The sequence below is a fragment of the Toxorhynchites rutilus genome, chromosome 2 (assembly GCF_029784135.1).
Source record: "Toxorhynchites rutilus septentrionalis strain SRP chromosome 2, ASM2978413v1, whole genome shotgun sequence".
Lineage (NCBI taxonomy): Eukaryota > Metazoa > Arthropoda > Insecta > Diptera > Culicidae > Toxorhynchites > Toxorhynchites rutilus.
Genome location: NC_073745.1, coordinates 91942128 through 91961795, shown reverse-complemented (window position 1 = coordinate 91961795; position 19668 = coordinate 91942128). Strand labels below are relative to the sequence as shown.

Below are 19668 nucleotides of genomic sequence, written 5' to 3'. Positions count from 1 at the left end.
TTCCCTTATGAAATGCGCATGCCTTCAACCTGATATTTTTTGGGCGGTCTTTCCACTTGGTATTATTATAGCGTTTTTTTAACTTTGAAAGTGTTTAAAGAGCAAAATTCAGAGCAATTTCCATTTGAAGATAAAAAAAGTCAAACATAGAGATAATAGAACAAACATTAATACTAAAAATGAGCCGAATATCCGGCTTTCCGACCAATATTTGCTGTCCGGCCGGATATCGGATATTGGAAAAAAAATCAACAATTTCTCATTGACACAACATAAATCATAACAAAATAGCTCATTAGCTAGCTAGCATAGTTTAGTAAAATTATTCATCCATAATTAAAAATAAGGTTTGATTACTGAAATGTCAGATTTTCTAAAATTATATTTATGATTGATAAATTATGATGAATAAATAATAAATTTTCAGAAGTTGATGACAACCGATTTCGCTTTGCTTCGTACACCAGGCCAACTTCAGAGCACAGTCTTCGCTGTAATACTACTGCAAGGAGCTGAAAGATACACTCTAGCAATCTTTATTAGATTTTAATGGCCACCAAATGTAAGGATCGTGATTGCGATCGATTCTAAATATTTTCGTATTTCGTCGATTCCGTTAGCAACGGTATTTTTTTTCTGAATGCCACGTTAACTATTATTTTAATTTGCCACTTCGTTGAAACAGTCCCAAAAGGTGTGTCGTGAGTTTCGTGTGTAAGGTTTGATTCAGTGTCGTCTGTTTTGTTTCATTCACAGGTCTTGAAGACGACAATGAACTGTTACTCTTAGAAGATTCGTCGCAAGATATTTTATTTACTCCAATAACATTTCCAACAAGTTTTTTTACGTGTGAAATTCGTTTATTATTCAAAAGTCAAAAAGTTATTATGAAACATTTCGTTTTCTAGTTCAAAATCCAAAGAAATTGTGTCAACAAAATTCCAAGATCGAGAACAAGAATAAGAAATAAGGAATAAGGAATAAGGAATAAGGAATAAGGAATAAGGAATAAGGAATAAGGAATAAGGAATAAGGAATAAGGAATAAGGAATAAGGAATAAGGAATAAGGAATAAGGAATAAGGAATAAGGAATAAGGAATAAGGAATAAGGAATAAGGAATAAGGAATAAGGAATAAGGAATAAGGAATAAGGAATAAGGAATAAGGAATAAGGAATAAGGAATAAGGAATAAGGAATAAGGAATAAGGAATAAGGAATAAGGAATAAGGAATAAGGAATAAGGAATAAGGAATAAGGAATAAGGAATAAGGAATAAGGAATAAGGAATAAGGAATAAGGAATAAGGAATAAGGAATAAGGAATAAGGAATAAGGAATAAGGAATAAGGAATAAGGAATAAGGAATAAGGAATAAGGAATAAGGAATAAGGAATAAGGAATAAGGAATAAGGAATAAGGAATAAGGAATAAGGAATAAGGAATAAGGAATAAGGAATAAGGAATAAGGAATAAGGAATAAGGAATAAGGAATAAGGAATAAGGAATAAGGAATAAGGAATAAGGAATAAGGAATAAGGAATAAGGAATAAGGAATAAGGAATAAGGAATAAGGAATAAGGAATAAGGAATAAGGAATAAGGAATAAGGAATAAGGAATAAGGAATAAGGAATAAGGAATAAGGAATAAGGAATAAGGAATAAGGAATAAGGAATAAGGAATAAGGAATAAGGAATAAGGAATAAGGAATAAGGAATAAGGAATAAGGAATAAGGAATAAGGAATAAGGAATAAGGAATAAGGAATAAGGAATAAGGAATAAGGAATAAGGAATAAGGAATAAGGAATAAGGAATAAGGAATAAGGAATAAGGAATAAGGAATAAGGAATAAGGAATAAGGAATAAGGAATAAGGAATAAGGAATAAGGAATAAGGAATAAGGAATAAGGAATAAGGAATAAGGAATAAGGAATAAGGAATAAGGAATAAGGAATAAGGAATAAGGAATAAGGAATAAGGAATAAGGAATAAGGAATAAGGAATAAGGAATAAGGAATAAGGAATAAGGAATAAGGAATAAGGAATAAGGAATAAGGAATAAGGAATAAGGAATAAGGAATAAGGAATAAGGAATAAGGAATAAGGAATAAGGAATAAGGAATAAGGAATAAGGAATAAGGAATAAGGAATAAGGAATAAGGAATAAGGAATAAGGAATAAGGAATAAGGAATAAGGAATAAGGAATAAGGAATAAGGAATAAGGAATAAGGAATAAGGAATAAGGAATAAGGAATAAGGAATAAGGAATAAGGAATAAGGAATAAGGAATAAGGAATAAGGAATAAGGAATAAGGAATAAGGAATAAGGAATAAGGAATAAGGAATAAGGAATAAGGAATAAGGAATAAGGAATAAGGAATAAGGAATAAGGAATAAGGAATAAGGAATAAGGAATAAGGAATAAGGAATAAGGAATAAGGAATAAGGAATAAGGAATAAGGAATAAGGAATAAGGAATAAGGAATAAGGAATAAGGAATAAGGAATAAGGAATAAGGAATAAGGAATAAGGAATAAGGAATAAGGAATAAGGAATAAGGAATAAGGAATAAGGAATAAGGAATAAGGAATAAGGAATAAGGAATAAGGAATAAGGAATAAGGAATAAGGAATAAGGAATAAGGAATAAGGAATAAGGAATAAGGAATAAGGAATAAGGAATAAGGAATAAGGAATAAGGAATAAGGAATAAGGAATAAGGAATAAGGAATAAGGAATAAGGAATAAGGAATAAGGAATAAGGAATAAGGAATAAGGAATAAGGAATAAGGAATAAGGAATAAGGAATAAGGAATAAGGAATAAGGAATAAGGAATAAGGAATAAGGAATAAGGAATAAGGAATAAGGAATAAGGAATAAGGAATAAGGAATAAGGAATAAGGAATAAGGAATAAGGAATAAGGAATAAGGAATAAGGAATAAGGAATAAGGAATAAGGAATAAGGAATAAGGAATAAGGAATAAGGAATAAGGAATAAGGAATAAGGAATAAGGAATAAGGAATAAGGAATAAGGAATAAGGAATAAGGAATAAGGAATAAGGAATAAGGAATAAGGAATAAGGAATAAGGAATAAGGAATAAGGAATAAGGAATAAGGAATAAGGAATAAGGAATAAGGAATAAGGAATAAGGAATAAGGAATAAGGAATAAGGAATAAGGAATAAGGAATAAGGAATAAGGAATAAGGAATAAGGAATAAGGAATAAGGAATAAGGAATAAGGAATAAGGAATAAGGAATAAGGAATAAGGAATAAGGAATAAGGAATAAGGAATAAGGAATAAGGAATAAGGAATAAGGAATAAGGAATAAGGAATAAGGAATAAGGAATAAGGAATAAGGAATAAGGAATAAGGAATAAGGAATAAGGAATAAGGAATAAGGAATAAGGAATAAGGAATAAGGAATAAGGAATAAGGAATAAGGAATAAGGAATAAGGAATAAGGAATAAGGAATAAGGAATTATTGATTATTGTTGAAATGGGAGCTTCTAATTTTTCATTCATTTAAATAGACCGCATGGCGATTCCCTAACATGGATTCAGAAATAAGGCACCGCAATAAAGGGTGTGTCGCATCAAATTGCATCACGGAAAAAACGCTGTAGAAATTCGCCCAGTAGACCGATCCTTTTGAAAATTTTAGACAGTAAAATAAAAACTATTAAACAACTTTTGGCATTTTCTTTTTATTCATACTTCGAGCCCAAGCCCGAATGCTCGCACCTTCCTCTTTACCCCATCCATAAGGTTCTGTACAACGTCAGGTTGTAGTTTTTTTTGAACAGAAATCCATTTTCTCTTGAAGTCCGCCTACGATTTGACAACTTTTGGGTTCTTCCGGAGGGCCTGCTTCATAATCGACCAATATTTCTCTATTGGGCGAAGCTCCGGCGCGTTGGGCGGGTTCATTTCATTTGGCACGAAGGTGACCCCGTTGGCTTCGTACCACTCCAACACGTCCTTTTAATAGTGGCACGAAGCGAGATCAGGCCAGAAGATGGTCGGGCCCTCGTGCTGCTTCAATAGTGGTAGTAAGCGCTTCTGTAGACACTCCTTAAGGTAAACCTGCCCGTTTACCGTGCCGGTCATCACGAAGGGGGCGCTCCGCTTTCCGCAAGAGCAGATCGCTTGCCACACCATGTACTTTTTGGCAAACTTGGATAGTTTCTGCTTGCGAATCTCCTCCGGAACGCTGAATTTGTCCTCTGCGGAGAAGAACAACAGGCCCGGCAGCTGACGAAAGTCCGCTTTGACGTAGGTTTCGTCGTCCATTACCAGGCAATGCGGCTTCGTCAGCATTTCGGTGTACAGCTTCCGGGCTCGCGTCTTCCCCACCATGTTTTGCCTTTTGTCGCGGTTAGGAGCCTTCTGAACCTTGTATGTACGCAGGCCCTCCCGCTGCTTGGTCCGCTGGACGAATGAACTTGACAAATTCAGCTTATTGGCGACATCCCGGACCGAACTTCTCGGATCACGTCTAAACTGCTTAACTACGCGCTTGTGATCTTTTTCACTGACGGAGCATCCATTTTTGCCGTTCTTCACCTTCCGGTCGATGGTTAGGTTCTCGAAGTATCGTTTTAGTACTCTGCTGACCGTGGATTGGACGATTCCCAGCATCTTACCGATGTCCCGATGTGACAACTCCGGATTCTCGAAATGAGTGCGCAGGATTAATTCACGACGCTCTTTCTCGTTCGACGACATTTTTCCAAATTTACGAAAAATTGACAGTGAAGCATGGCGAACGTGATCTATACACTCTTATCTGATTATAAGCGAAAGCTGAAGATATAATTCCTAAAAATTAAATTTCTACAGCGTTTTTTCCGCTGATGCAATTTGATGTGACACACCCTTTAATACAACAAGCAAGCTGCAGTCCGGAGAAGAATGTGTCGAAAGATTTAAAGATTTAAAGAAGAAGAAGAAGCTTCGGACAGGAAGCTTCTTCTTCTTCCGCTTACCAAGCGAATGATCGTCCAATCCTAGAGCCATCCATTGATTGACTCGGCTTTTTCAAGACTAGAAGCGAATTAACTATGTTGTTTAAAGCCTCTTCAAAGAAAAAATCAATCAATCAGGTTGCAGGTCAATCGCTATCTTCAAACGGTTTATTTGTTGACAGTAGATATCTTAATTTAGTGCATTGCAATAAAATAAAAATTAAAAATTTTTTTTTTAAATAAACGATTTTGAAAAATAAATTAAGTTGCACTTATTTTGCTGTTGCAGTATCACCATAAACACCATTCACAATTTCAGCGGCCTGGCCTGCATTTTCTCATTTATAAAAAAAAGGTATAAAATGTACCGAATTTTCTCTTTGTTGATCTTCATTGTTAACACTCTGTAACTCACAACTGAATGGAACAAATAAAAAATAGCAAAAGATTTTTCAATTTTCGGTGAGTTTTTTCAGCAGTACTATTTCTAGAAATTCTGTTGATTTTACTTTGTATCAACATTTTGTCGAATAGTGTTTTTTAATCAAATAGGTGACTTTCGAGCCATGTTGTTAAAAAGGGGTATGATTGTCGATATACTCTAATTGGAAATTAGTCGCAAGTAAAATTGAACAAATGACAATTCATTTTGTAGTTTTGAGTGGCTGCCACCGTATGTGCAAGATGAATAAAATCAAGCCTACGTTCAGATTCGTCTGTGTTTCGACTAATTTTGCTTGGATTTTTTTTAAGAAGACTAATCGATTCTATACAACTTATTCTTAAACACCTTTCCACGCCAATAAACAGTTTTTGAGTTGATTTTTTGTTGTAATGGTCGCCTTTTTTTGAGTAGTAATGGTCGACCTGTAGAAAAGATACAATACGATCTCCTGCATCGAAATAAATTCCGTTTTATTCAAATTGGAGAGGCCCATACCAGGTTTTTTTTGCTTTTCTTGTAGATTCCAGAAGTGCTCACCCTCCAAATAACACCTCTCAGGATAATGTTCCCAACCCAAAACCAATTCCAGTACAAATTCCGACCAACTCCAATAAAATCTGACACGGCTTTCCGCTACCAATTAGCCATATTTTAGCGGCAAAACGTAATCAAAATCGGTGGCAGCTTTACAAGTTTATTTACCTACATTTCACTGTATAAAAATCCCCCTGGGTAAGCATTTGCCCACCCACGCACGTACAACTGCAGAGGTCCAATCGGACAATGGCGCCGCTGGGATTGGGTTCGGATCGAGTTAATTGGAATTTTAAATTAAAACTTATCAATTCCAATAAATTGTACGGCTCAAGGCGCCTAAGCAGACATAAATTGCAACTGTCTTTGCTCGTATCGGTGGTGCTGATGGTGGCAGCAGCCGTGGAAAATTGGTTCAATTTGAATACAGAAAAAAAAGCCGAAGGAAAACAGAAAACTACAGGAAAAGCGAACACATTTGGTTCTCCGCCCACATTGGCGCCACATCGATGGAACACTCTTCCAAAGCCTTCGGAATCCAAATACACACGGAGTCCCATCTCCACCGACCGCGCGTCGCCAGGGATGGAGCTGAGGAATACCTTCGGATTGGATTCGTCGGATTCGTGGTGCAGGTTCCGAGACGAACGAGGCAAAAATAAATAAAATCTCAAACTAATGTCGAACACTTGCTACCATACCTCCGTATACTTCCCGGCAAACATCACAATCGGACACAGTTGCGACTGCTGCTACCGCTGTTTTTCTGCTGCTGTTCCTCCGCAATGTCGGAGGGAAAATACTACTTTTCTACTACTGCCACCGCTCGCTAGAGATCTACCTTCCCCCCATCTTTGGTTGATCTGCGCGCCAAATGTGCCGCCTTTTCAATTTCGCGCGACGCCTTCACTCCACCCTTACATCCCACCCACAATCGGCAACGATTCAGATGTTGGAGTGGGTCATTTTTTGTTCCGTGTATTTGGAGAAGAAGACCGAGAAATGATTGGAGTAGAAAACACGTGCTACATGCTGCCGCCGACTCTGCCGTCCACAGCTTTCCCAAAACACAGCAGCTCTGATCGCCAACTGCTGCTGCCGCCAGTGCTTTTCGGAGTAAATTTTCCCCCAATATTTTTTTTTCTCTGTTTTGTTTTGCTGGCGCTGGTTAAACCCGTCACAGCTGTGGCGGAAATATCGATTGGAATCAAATGGTCGAATTTGTGAAGAGTTTTACAATTTGCCCAAGCTAACTGACCTCACCGAGAACGTGAAAAAAAATCCAGCAAAAATAAATAAATAAATGAAACGGAAAGACTAAAATTGAAACGATCGACCAGCTTAAAAACTATTTTAGGCAGCAGCTGCAAATGACAAACGACGAGTGGAAGCACCTGTTCAAAGTCGGAAGCTTTTTAGCGGAGCCCTTGTTGGTTTACGCAAATGTGCAGAGACAGATGCGCGCGAGAAGCGAAAGTGCCAACAAGTATGCACATTATTATCTTGGAGCAAGTGAAGACGCGTAATTTGTTCGCGGATAGACGTTTGCCGGCGTCGCACAGTGGAACAAAAATTGAATGGAAGGTTCAGCAGTTGCAGATTGAGATGGTTTTTCAAAATAATTCTAGGGAAAATCACACAAGTTATAAAGTCGTCAGGATCTCACATTTTGCCAGAATAATCCAAACCATAGGGAAAGGTAGTATAGTTTTTGCAGTCTCAAAAACATAAGATTTGAATAACGAACGAATGAATTTATGACAAATTTCAATATAATGAGTATGCAAATATATATTTATTTTTGTGATATTGAAAACCATTCTCTTATTTATAAAAAAACGAATAATTATTCATTCAAAGAAAGCTTCTTCTACAGTTACTACTAACACTCGCTTGCAAGCAATTTTCAGCTTATGTAGCGAGACTTTTGAGAGAATCAAATTATTGAATGACTTTGATGATGCCGTGAAGGTAAATCCTTTTTCTCTAAGACTAAACTGAATCGCCCGAAACAAGTGGTAGTCTTTAGTTCTGTTATTACAAAAATTTGTTTTGGACACTGGTCTAGCGTTGTCATGTTGAAAAGGTAATTTCCTTTTCACCCATTTTGATCGCTTTCCTTCTGAAGCTATCGTCAGCCGTATTGTTGTTATCGGAAATCTATAGCAAATATAGAGCAATTTCCCGTCAAATCAGCCTGCAGCTGTCCCGACCCCCTTAATTTAATTAATTTTTAATTTTTCAGATTTGGTACTTATGATGGCAGCTACCCAAAATCACAATTTTCATAATAATACGATCATTCTTAATAACAGCTGATTTTTCGGAAGAGTTTGTTCAAAATTATTTATTATTATTCGAAAAATCGTGATTCTGAATCTGATTAAAATATTGTGTTCATCAAAGAAAAAGTAATATTTTAAATACGCTGTTTAAAATCTTACTCATTTTCTATCCAAAAACGTTCCATAATCGTTCTCAATTACTTATCATCTAACGTTTACAGAGTCAAATTTCAGCTCAAAAACGCAAAAATTGAATTGAATATTAAAAACATTAATATCTCATAACACTTTTATATCCCAAAATACTCCATCTTTTTTATGTTGGTATATTTATACAGTCATTCCATGGCAAACCGATATAGTGGTTCTCAGATTTTCGTGAAAAATATAAAAAAATGAAGCGCCTTTGGTCCTGAGAACATGAAAACTATAAAAATCGAATACAATCAATAATGACAAAGCCAGAACCTGGAATTTTTGCAAGCGTGGCATTTTTTTCCAAGAATGACTAGCTAATTAGCTTTAGTTTGATATGTCGACCGACTAAGTCGGTTCAGTAGTTCACAAGTTATGAATTTTAAAAATATGTCATTTTTGGAAAAAGGGGAAAAAGTCAATATTTCGGATCAGCCTAAAATGAAAATGGACACCCTAACAAAAAATTGAAAAATTCGAGTCTAATGTTTTGCGATAAAGAACAAAACTACCACTTTTGACGAAAATCTGAGAACTACTATATCGGTTTGACATGGAATTGCTGCATATATAGCTTATCATGAAGATTCAATGTTTTATATTACTTTTTCTTAAATTGTTCCGATTTCGCAAAGTTTTGAAATTTAACAAATATTTGGAAACTCATATTTCTAGTTTGATGAATCCGACACAGCAAAGTAGATCAATTATGTGCCTTTCACTAGGCATACAAAGTGCTCTACAAATTATGGAATATATTAGTTCAGCATTTCATGGCATCGCATCGAGCTTTGTTTGTCAGATGACTCTACAAACGGTTGTTAATAATTGGATCTATTACCAAGAGCAAAAAAAGATTGTATGCTAGAAAAAGGTCGGTTATGCTTTTAGATTGTTTGTGTTCGGTAGATTGAAAATAATCAAGCTTTAATGTTATGTTGATTTCCCCTTTTATTAAGTAGACTAATTTTTTTTTCTTGCTGAGCCGGTCAGAAACGAGGAATGTGTACGGAAATCTAACAGAAATTGATCAACGGATATTCCATCTACCATCTCCATTAGCAGGCTTAAATACCGTAAACATACAACAACCTCGCGATGCAATATCTTATGAGAGGACACAATAACTATAATCAAATCCCTTTTCAACAAATTGTACAAACGAACGGTCGACACACACATATAGACAAACAACAGTTGAAAACACAATCATCATGTATAAAATGTATGATTTCTGTTCTCAAGGTTTTTTTTCTTAAATATTCTAACAAAAATATACGAAAACATTTCGAAGAGTAGGATAAAAAAGATTTTAATATTTGATTCAATTTTTGAGTTGGATTTTTCAACAGTGTATTCAAAATGTTATTTTCTCTAAATAGTTCGTTAGTTTTCCAACAACTTTGACAAAAACCATATTCTTATCTAACATCTGAATTTCAAGCGACGATTTTTTTTAAAAAAGATCAATTATTTTTAACGGACCCTTTTACAAAAATCCTTATTAGTGGCCGTTTCGAGCGGCTCTACTCTGACATGAAAGCGTCCAAAGTAGAATACTTGATGTTATTGTAAAACCCTTTTTCCCAAATGTTTATATGTAATTCCTTCAATTTTGTATTTCATAAATCAATTGTAGATAGTTCGAGAAGCAAAACCGCACATTGAACTCATGATAGTTCCGCGTTTTAACTTACCCCGCTCTACGATCAACTTGCAACAATGCATATGAAAACTAAACATTTACATTTTCAAAATTGATATCTTTCGTAACATCCAAAAACGCCCTATTCCCTATTTTTTATCGAAAATCATCTGTTATATCTTGTATATGCTGAAAGCAGATTTCAATTTAGTTTAGAGTTTTTTTAAGATAACTTTCAAGTTGGTCGGTGTTAAGTCAGACCGGACTATGTGACATTATTATGATTTCGAGAAAAACTAGTTTGAAGTTTGGTATAATAAGGGGTTTTCATTGAACGTTCAAAACAATTTCGATAAGTTAGTCCTGCTGTACGCGTGATTTTCCAGATCTGATTAAGGTGGAATGTAGCTTACAACATACTTAACCTAATGTGATCAATAACTGGAAATTTTCAATTTTGCGACTTGGTCCGCTCTGACTTAACACCGACCAGTTGAACTTCCAAAAAATCGTTTCAACTTGCCCCGGTGTACCTTACATGAGTGGAGGCGATCTGGCGTAGTGGTAACATCCATGCCTCTCACGCTAAAGGTCACGAGTTCAATTCTCACTCCCGACATTCTTCCAAAAATGGAAGTAAAAAGTGACGAACCAGCCAAATGAGTTGAAAATCACTATAATACAGATAAAAAAAAAAAAAATACCTTACATGAAACATCGGTAGGTTTAGTTTCAAATGAAAAATTCTAGTTTTTTTACATTACCCTCGTTTGTCAGATTGCCTGATTTCTTTCGCTATATTTCATCTGTATACAATCAAGGTGTCTACCATTCGCCATAATCCGTTCAAGAACATTCTTAACTACATCGCTCACCCTAAAGTTTCATCGCGATCTCCCATACAGAACGTTTGATCAGCGCTTGAATGAATTTTTACTTTCGCTGCTCTGGCCCAGCTTTGCGTAAGTTGAGGGGCAAATTCGCATTAAATGGCTTGAGCAACCACTAGCCCGATAGCCATTTGGATGCCGCTTTCTCCTGCTTTACCTTTGCCACTTTTGCCTCTTCTCCAAACGCAATATAATACGGACAATGGGGGTAATATGGACAGGTGGTTGACTTGTATAGTTACATTTTGAATTTCTGATTTCTGTTAATGAGAACACCTTCTACGTCTTATTCTATAATATTTAAGCCACCCTATGGCAATGAATACTGATCAAAAGTGGAAAAGGGAAACAAAAACCGAAAATCTAACATGATTCCGCGTGTGGATGTAATTTTAGCTGCTTCGATATTAAGCATTTTGTGCGGTATAATATCAAAATTCAATTCGCTGATGGTTATATTTCGGTTTGTGAGTTAAAAAAGAAGCGACATTAGGTATGTACGGAAAAGTAAATTCATTTTTGAGTGGCATATTTAAATTTATGAAATAATTGTACTGACGGGGTAAAACGGACAGTTTCCAGTGTGAGTGAGAAGGACTGTGAAAGGTCTGTTTAATCTATTCCTAAGGAATGCCTTGCGTCTATAAATGAAAATCAAATCGCCAAATGTGAACTGTTTAGAAGCTGATTGGAGCCAATAGCAAAATAGTTGAGGGTCTGTTCGTTTATACTGCTGAAAAGCACGATGTCACTTCTAGGTGGATTAAATCGTTTTTTTCATTATTCAACGGACATTCGTGATGAGTTCAGATCTTGGTTGAATAAAATTATTCCTCTCACGATCGATAAACTTCTACGCTTCATATATTACAAACCTGTCCATATTACCCCCACTACATGTCCATATTACCCGCATCGAAAAAAATGTTGTACATTTCGGTATGTTTCAATTTCGGTAAAAAACATTGAAAAACACTTTTTTGTAAAATATTTGGCCAATTAGGCAGAGAAACAGCATATTGAATCGCAAGAAACTGCATCAAAGTTTTGGGAAACATGAGTTTCCAAAGATATAATTGAAGTTCTTCTTAACATGTCCGTTTTACCCCCACCTCCCCTACCGACTTTCACTAAAGTTGTTCCTAGTCTCTCTCCATTCTCAGCAGTTTCCGGTTCCTCATTTGACTTCTCTGGAGACGAAATATCACTCACCCACCAAAAATCCACTTATCTCCAATGAAATATAACAATGAATGTTGTAAACTGGTATCAGTGCAAGTAATTTAAAATTTGATTAAACGTCAACGTAATTTCAGTTTGTTCCATTTCATGAGCGAGTAGCGTTGCGTTTTTTTTTTGTAAATATATCCTTATTTCGATTTATTGATTTTTGATGTTTGTTTTTTTTCCTTTCACTTCTATTTGTTTGCTTTGAATATTCGACCACATAAATAGATTTTATTTATATGCTAGTCTTGGGTATTACTCGACTCAGCTGTTTTGTACTAAACAAATTGGTCTTAGGCTTCACCAGACTCAAATGTTCCTTAGTTTCACTCGACGAATTTTGATTGTTTTATTTTATTTATTTATTTTTAGTACAAGTTGGTCTTGGGCTTGACCCGACTCACCTGTTTCTTGAGCATCACTCGATGAATTTTGATTGTTTTATTTTATTTTATATTTTTAGTACAAACTGGCTTTCGGCTTTACCCGTCTCAACAGTTTGAAAAAGAAAACATAGTTTGAGTTATTCAAGCTTGAGTGTTAATTCACGAATAATTTTTGTTTCTCAGTGTATATATTTTCACAAAGCGTTCTTAGCTCTTGAATAATTTTGCAAATGCGACCGCAAGGTTTCCGGGACAGGAATTTTTTAATGAAAGTTTATGTTAAAACGACTTTAAGAAAAGGATAAATACTCTTGGGAAAAAAAACTTTCGACTCTTGGAAAATACACAATCATGTCAGTGTGCAAAGTTTCATGGAAATGAAAAAAAACGGCGTTTTGCACATTTTCAGATAATTCTAGCTGAAAATGCTCCACTTCAGAAATGGGTCGATTTTGATGCGATTCGACAGCGGCAAAGACCAAGAAGTAGACAAGTCAACATCCTTTGCCGGTGAGCGCAAGCAGGAATGAAATCTGCAGTTCTTAAGGCATGGAACGGAGTTTATTTTAAGTTATCTTCAAGGCCCTTTCTCAAGGCTAGAAGTGGATGAATTGCAAAAGTTCAAAGTCGCTAGAATTTAAGACGGCAACAACAACATAGCCGCAGCTCAGAGTCAGCAAACACATTTAAATTTTCCTGCGATGAATATGCGGCAGCCGTGGAGTCTGGATCTTGGTTCCTGTCCCTGTCGTAGGAGGCAACTAATCGGGTCACAACGCGAGTAAGGGCGCGGTAAAGCCTATGGAAACTGCACGGGGCAATACAGTGTACAGGAGCAACGAGAGGAGAGCCAGGCACATCAGGATCGACGCCAGTAAGATTCTGATTACCACACACTGGTATGACATGGAAAACGGACAAGACACGAACATGGATAACATGCGACGCTAAAGGCTAAAGGCTGTGTGGGCTAATAATGCGGTTGCCCCGTCCCGGTAATAACTTTGCAAGTCTTCGGGTACGTTCGATGCTCGTCTAGGCTTTTGAAATACCTAGTAGGCTCAGATATCACATATTTGACTTGCGCTGATCCGGCTCTTAACACGGTCCTCATGAAGGACCGTGTCAACTCTCGCATGGCCTCACTGCTTGCATAGATAACCATGGGATCATTAAAAGCGACTATGTACAATGAGTGTAGATAGCGGCCCGGAATTGGGACTCAACCAAAATGGAGACAACCACCAAAAACAACGGAGAACGAAGAAATAGTACGATGGATACAGGTGACCAAGTCAATGCGTTCACTAGTAGTAGAAAGCTGCTGCGATCCTCATTACTTAATCGAGTGGAAACGTCAGGCACTATTGGCAGTAATGGAGGAATACCTGAGACTCAGCAAAGTCGGGGGATCGATCCTTTGTTCCTGTCAAAGTCTAGCGATAGTTCAACCGAGGAAGGAGAGCCGACTGGAGATAGCATCCTGAACACGATCATGATGAGGGCATTCGTGCAGGACAAACGCAACGTCCATCAAGTCCAGGATGTCGGGTCTAAGATCTCTATTGGAACGTGCTATGAAGGAGCACGATGGACTCGTCGAAAGAACGAAAACTGCCGAGAAACCACTCGCGGAAGCATTGGAGAGAGCTCCATCCGGACAGGTGACGCCAAAGATTCCTTGAAACCTTTCGGAAAAAATATTCACCAGCAGAAGGAGAACTGCTCAAAAAAAAAACAACCAGAGAAACGACTGAAGCACGGTTGTGAAAAGAAACAAGAAAAAAATAAGGAACGAGGAAAGAGAGAGCGATAAGAAAGAGAAAGAGGTGGAAAAAGAAGAAAGAGAATGCAAACAGGCGGAGTTCAAAAGACAAGAAGTCTAATCCTCGACGGGCGAGAGGAAGCGGCGTGGAGAACAACAAAATGCCTACCATGCAACACTTGGTTGTGGTCTGGATTGAGGAATACTGGGAGGATCGTTTCGGTGGAACGAGTATCAAGGAGGACGTCACCAAACCGGTGCGCACCCCACGAGCTTAACTGTGACGTGTATGTTTATGTAGTTTTGTTCCTTATCGCAAAACGTTGGCCCCTTTTTTTATTTTTTCCATTAGGGTGCCCATTTCCTATTTAGGGTGCTTGGAAGAATCAATCCGCATCCATTTTGGGCGCGACGAAGTTTGCCGGGTCAGCTAGTTTTGAATAAAAATAATGTATTTTCTTATATTTTTATAGGATATCAACAAGTGATGGAATTCTTTCGGTTTTCCTGAGGTTATTCAAAGACGGACATGAACATGTCGACCGCGTATTGAAATACACAATTGAACACAAAATTTTTCAAAAAGAATTCCGTTGAGAAGATTTGTCAGAAAAGTTTTTGCCGGTTTATTGAATATAGTCATTGGATCAATATTTTGAAAAATCGCAGAGGGTTGATTTAAAACGGCTGTTTTTGTCAATTTTTCGCAATTTTTTCAATTTTTTGTCTCATTTTGCCTGGAATTGTTCGTTATGAAGTATGATATGTGTGTGATTCTCAATTCAGGCTAGGAAAAAAGGGTCTTGGATCGGAACGTGTTAATAGCTACATACTTGGAACTACAATCGGGCGGTCCGCAGATGACTAATTCGACATCCCAGCTGCAGCCTCATCACGCACTTGTTTCAAATATCGCTCTTTTGATACAAGCTTACATTATGCTCCGAGCGGCGAAAGAAAGGGAACGATACAAACAAGTAACGCCACTTGTGCTAAACCCAGCTGAGTACAGCAAAACGTGCAATACGTCCCAAAATAACGCCATTTCACGACGCCTTTACCTGTACAAACACGCCTTTCCTGCGCTATTATTACCATCCGTGTGGTTTCAGCCCTCGGCGGACACAATGCGAACATCGTCGTCGTTCCTCATCTTCATTTAGAAGCAATTATTTGTACAGCTGAGGTTGCCAGATTCTGCAAGCAATGTCATTACTCCGGCGAAAGTACAGTCGCAGTTTCGAATTCCACCGCAGCTCATCTTCGCAAGAATTTAACAACCCACCACCACAGGTGAGCTCGAAGCCAAAAATGTAAGCACCCGAACGTGAGACGAAGGTGTTGATGGAAATGTACATTCTGGGGCGCATAAATTACGCTACCCTCGGACTACACGGGGAATGTGCATTCCAAACGTTGCGGAACGAATCTTCTGGCTTTCGTCAGCGGATATTAACCAGACGCAGTTCCTCCTCCCAGACTGAGTGACTATCGACGGAAAAGCGGTGGTTCGTCCGTGTGGTCAGTCCAGCCGATGGACATCAAATCATTTCGATTCTCGCGGGATTCGCATCTTCTTTGCTGGACTAATTGATGGGCCACCCTCATCGCCACCGTGAAGCAGTAGCAATTACACGACGATCCACCCTCGAGTTGTGCCGAAAGCCGAAATGCACATATGGTTCATCTCACCTTTATGCTTCAACGCGCGCGTCGTTCACCAGTCAACGCGAGTCGAGCGAAAGCAGTGTTCCTCGTCAGTGCACGACGTACCTGAAAATAGATTGAGATGAAACATCCTGTTAATTATCTTCATTTTTACCAAATATTTTGAAAGCAGCATTTCTTCAAATTTGCACCAGCGTCCTTAAGGTCAACCGTATGGTACGGATCGGGACACTGGTAATGCGTGTTTGTCGCTTAGTCTATCTGTATACTCCAATCACTTCGATGCCGGCGGTGCATGTGAAAAGTTACTTATGGTTCGCATCAAACACTCAAAGAGGAATTTTGTTCTCTGTTTTCTTTCTTTCGTTTTTGTGGCTGCTTTTCGTATGTTGAGCGCTCGGATGAAGCAGCACTCGGCGAAAGATGATGCTTTCCAGATCCCTTCGGACGTCTCAATGAGCTGATTTTGTTTCCCTTCAATTGAGATATCATCCGCGTCTCCAGGAGATACTTCAAAACCAATCGAGAATGGCACATCTTTGGCGGGCAGTTTTTTTCCTCATTGATTTTTTGCTACATGAAAACAGATTATTGCTTCCACGATGCATAGAAAACAGGAACATGTTTCTGTTAGTAGAAAAATTCTGACGGTGCCAGCACAACACGCTCGCAGCTCTGGGCGCGCAGGGTGTTATTTCAAGTGTTCGAATCCCAAATTTTCGATGTTTCTTCCCCTCCACCCTCCGGAGGCTCGAGAAGGAGAAAATAAACATTGTACCATTTTGGCGGGGGTGTCAAATCCGCAATCGCTCATTGCCTCACTCGCTTTGGATTGTTTTCCCGAGTGAGCTCGAGGAACGTGGGAAGCGTGGGAAACCCGCGTGCCCTACCGTGTTGGGCCTGCGGGCTCCATTTCTAGTGCGGCGAGAAACGGCGTGTCAGCATCTGGAGGGGATGCTAGATTGAGGGTATCGCTTCGCAGAGTTTGGTTCGTTGATAATGATGAACTGATCGATAAAATATGAAGAAAACTGAAGGCAGAGATAATGCCCAAGACAAGGTTTCATTTCGGTTTGATAAATCAAAACAACTGAAGCTGCCATTCATACACGGTTACTTATTTCACTAAATAGAGTCTGTCTGAAAATCAGTGTTATGCTAATTTCCTTCATCTGACAATTCAAGGGCAAATTCCAACAAACCACATGAAATTGGCTTCCAAAATTATAGCGCAATATACTGAATAATGTGCAGTTTTTTTAATTCTTTTTCAATATTACTAACTTCCTTAGCGGAACCATCCCAAGACTGAAGGTAGTTATGTTTTTGCGGAACCATCCCAAGGCTAAAGGTAGTTATGTTTTCGCAAATGACAATAATTGACGTATGCTTTAAAAAAATAGACTTATAACGAAGAACGATGAGAAAAAACTACAAATATTAATTCAATGGAACATTTTTTCCATAATTACCAGGTGTATTAAGCGGGCGGCCTAACGACAATTAGTCGCAACCTTAGCCATGGACATTGAAAATATGGCTGTCGGCATGTTCTTCAATTCTTTCATGTCCTTGGCAATCAGCTACTTGTCCGTTTTGGCCACTAAATTGTTGGAATAGATCCTGAATTACTAGAATAGAAAAATTACCAAACGATAACAGCAGGGAGACGTTAGAAGGGTTGGCGGCTTACGATACACTGTTTATCTTCAGCTGGTCCATCTCCCTCAGTGATTTCTTGACAGGCTCGCTGAGGCTAGGTCAGACCGAAAGACCACATCATTCTTCGTGTGATAATTTTTGATGAAGGCGGCAACTTCCGGCAGACATTTCGAAAAAAGTCTAAAAGTCTCGAAGTTAAATTGACAAATATTATGACCTTCCCAAGAATTCCTGGAGAAAGAAATGTTGAACTTATCAGATTATGGATTGTTAAGAACCTGTACTTTAAGGTTCAAGTGAAACTGGCCAAGAGAAAGCTAATGGATCATCTGAACATTCATACGAGGGCAGTCCGATAAGTACTTAGTCAACAAAAAAAAACAAAAATTTTATTTCTGAACATAGTCTCCTTTCAGATCGATACACTTGACCCAGCGATGCTCCGACTTCTTTAATCCATCTGAAATCCATCTACGTTTTCTCGATGTCTGCAAAGTAGGTCTCCGTGGCGGCGATGACCTCCTCATTCGATTCAAATTTCTGCCCGGAGTGACTTTTCCAAGTTTGGAAACAAAAAAAAAGGTTGCTCGGGGCCAAATCTTGAGAATACGGTGGATGGGACCGCAGTTCATAGTGCAATTCGACCAATTTGGCCGTGGCGACGGCGGAATTTCCATTTTTTCCATTTTGTCTAAAATCCGCGGACACGCCCGCTTCCACACACGGTCAAAACAAAACTACGAGTCCGATTCGCCTGAAATTTTGACAGTAGCCGTTTACGAGAATGTACTACACGATAAGTAATATCTCTTGCGATACTGACATCATCGGGCAATGATGTTAAGTACTTATCGGACCGCTTTCGTATAGGGATTAATGGAAGACCAAAAAAAGTGGATATCCTATTGGTTAGTTTCCAAGAGTTGGATATACTGGATCGCCCGCATTTACCAGTGACATTCGTTTTACTAGGGGTGCTTTCTAAAGACTTTTGGCCATATCGAAAGTCTATTAGTAGTTCAACCAACCAACCTATTGTTTGATATCCGTTCGGGGAGAAGACTAGATATAACCTTGACTGGCTAGTGTATGCTTGTCCATGACACTTAGGTCGGTGTTTCTGGAGCCTGGGATTTTGAGCCTTCAAGTAGAATTCAGGGAGTCAAGTAACATGTTAGGCTTTGGGCTAACCCCGAGGAAGGTCTCTCTTGGTTTTAGAGGGTGATAAAATGAGGTACTCTATCATGCAAAAAATTGAAGAATAGCTGAGAAATAAGTACAGTATTCTCTGAGAAGAAATATATTGAAAAAAATATAAAAGGTGGTGACACGACCGCATTATTGACGTAGCACCACGGAGTTATTTTCTTCAATTGCTTGTATATTACTTTCCCGGAATAAATCGCTGCAGAAAACGAATGCAACTGAAACAACCATTCAGAAAAAGTGTAGTAGGCTAGAAATATTGTGGCGCGGTATTGTATTTCAAAACGAAAAATAACCGGGAAAACGAATGCCGTCCGTCGCTCGTCAAAGATCATCGGACATTGATAAAGGATTGTATCCTATAGTTCAAACTAACCGGGCATCAGTGGAACACAGGTTTGTGTGCGAGACATCGCCGCTTCCGACGGCGGGTGGGCAGTGGACTCGGAACGCGTCATCAAACGAGAAAATAAATTACAATAGAAAAGTGAGACATTTATACACATGATGTTTTTTCCCGCGCCATAATATTTCTTGCCTATTATACCTTTTCTAATCGGTTGCTTCTGTTGCGTGTGTTTAATGCATTGATTTATTTCGGTCACGACTTCGGATATTTTGGAATATAGCTGAATTTTAGAAATATTTAATAGGAAGAGCCAAACTCTGAAAAGGGCCGGTGGAATGCGTGGTTTTGAAAAAGCAACTGACGATGTTTATTCATTCTTGTAACAAGTTGGTCATGTGTAGATATTTGGGTCCTTATATTCATATCTCTTAGTATGTA

General features: G+C 38.1%; 1 protein-coding gene across 4 annotated transcripts in view; it reads right to left on the bottom strand.

The window, feature by feature from the left end:
* The window catches only part of LOC129765166 (protein CBFA2T2), a 223200-nt gene that overhangs the window by 168929 nt on the left and 34603 nt on the right, over positions 1 to 19668 (bottom strand). The window contains exon 2 of one of the 4 annotated variants that reach the window (XM_055765078.1): positions 16038 to 16118. The exons of 2 other annotated variants lie outside the window; for them this stretch is intronic. The gene's annotated coding sequence lies outside the window, so the exon portion shown is untranslated. Of the gene's footprint in view, positions 1 to 15406; positions 15463 to 16037; positions 16119 to 19668 lie in introns of those variants that run through there. One more of the 4 variants, XM_055765079.1, reaches the window with a different exon arrangement.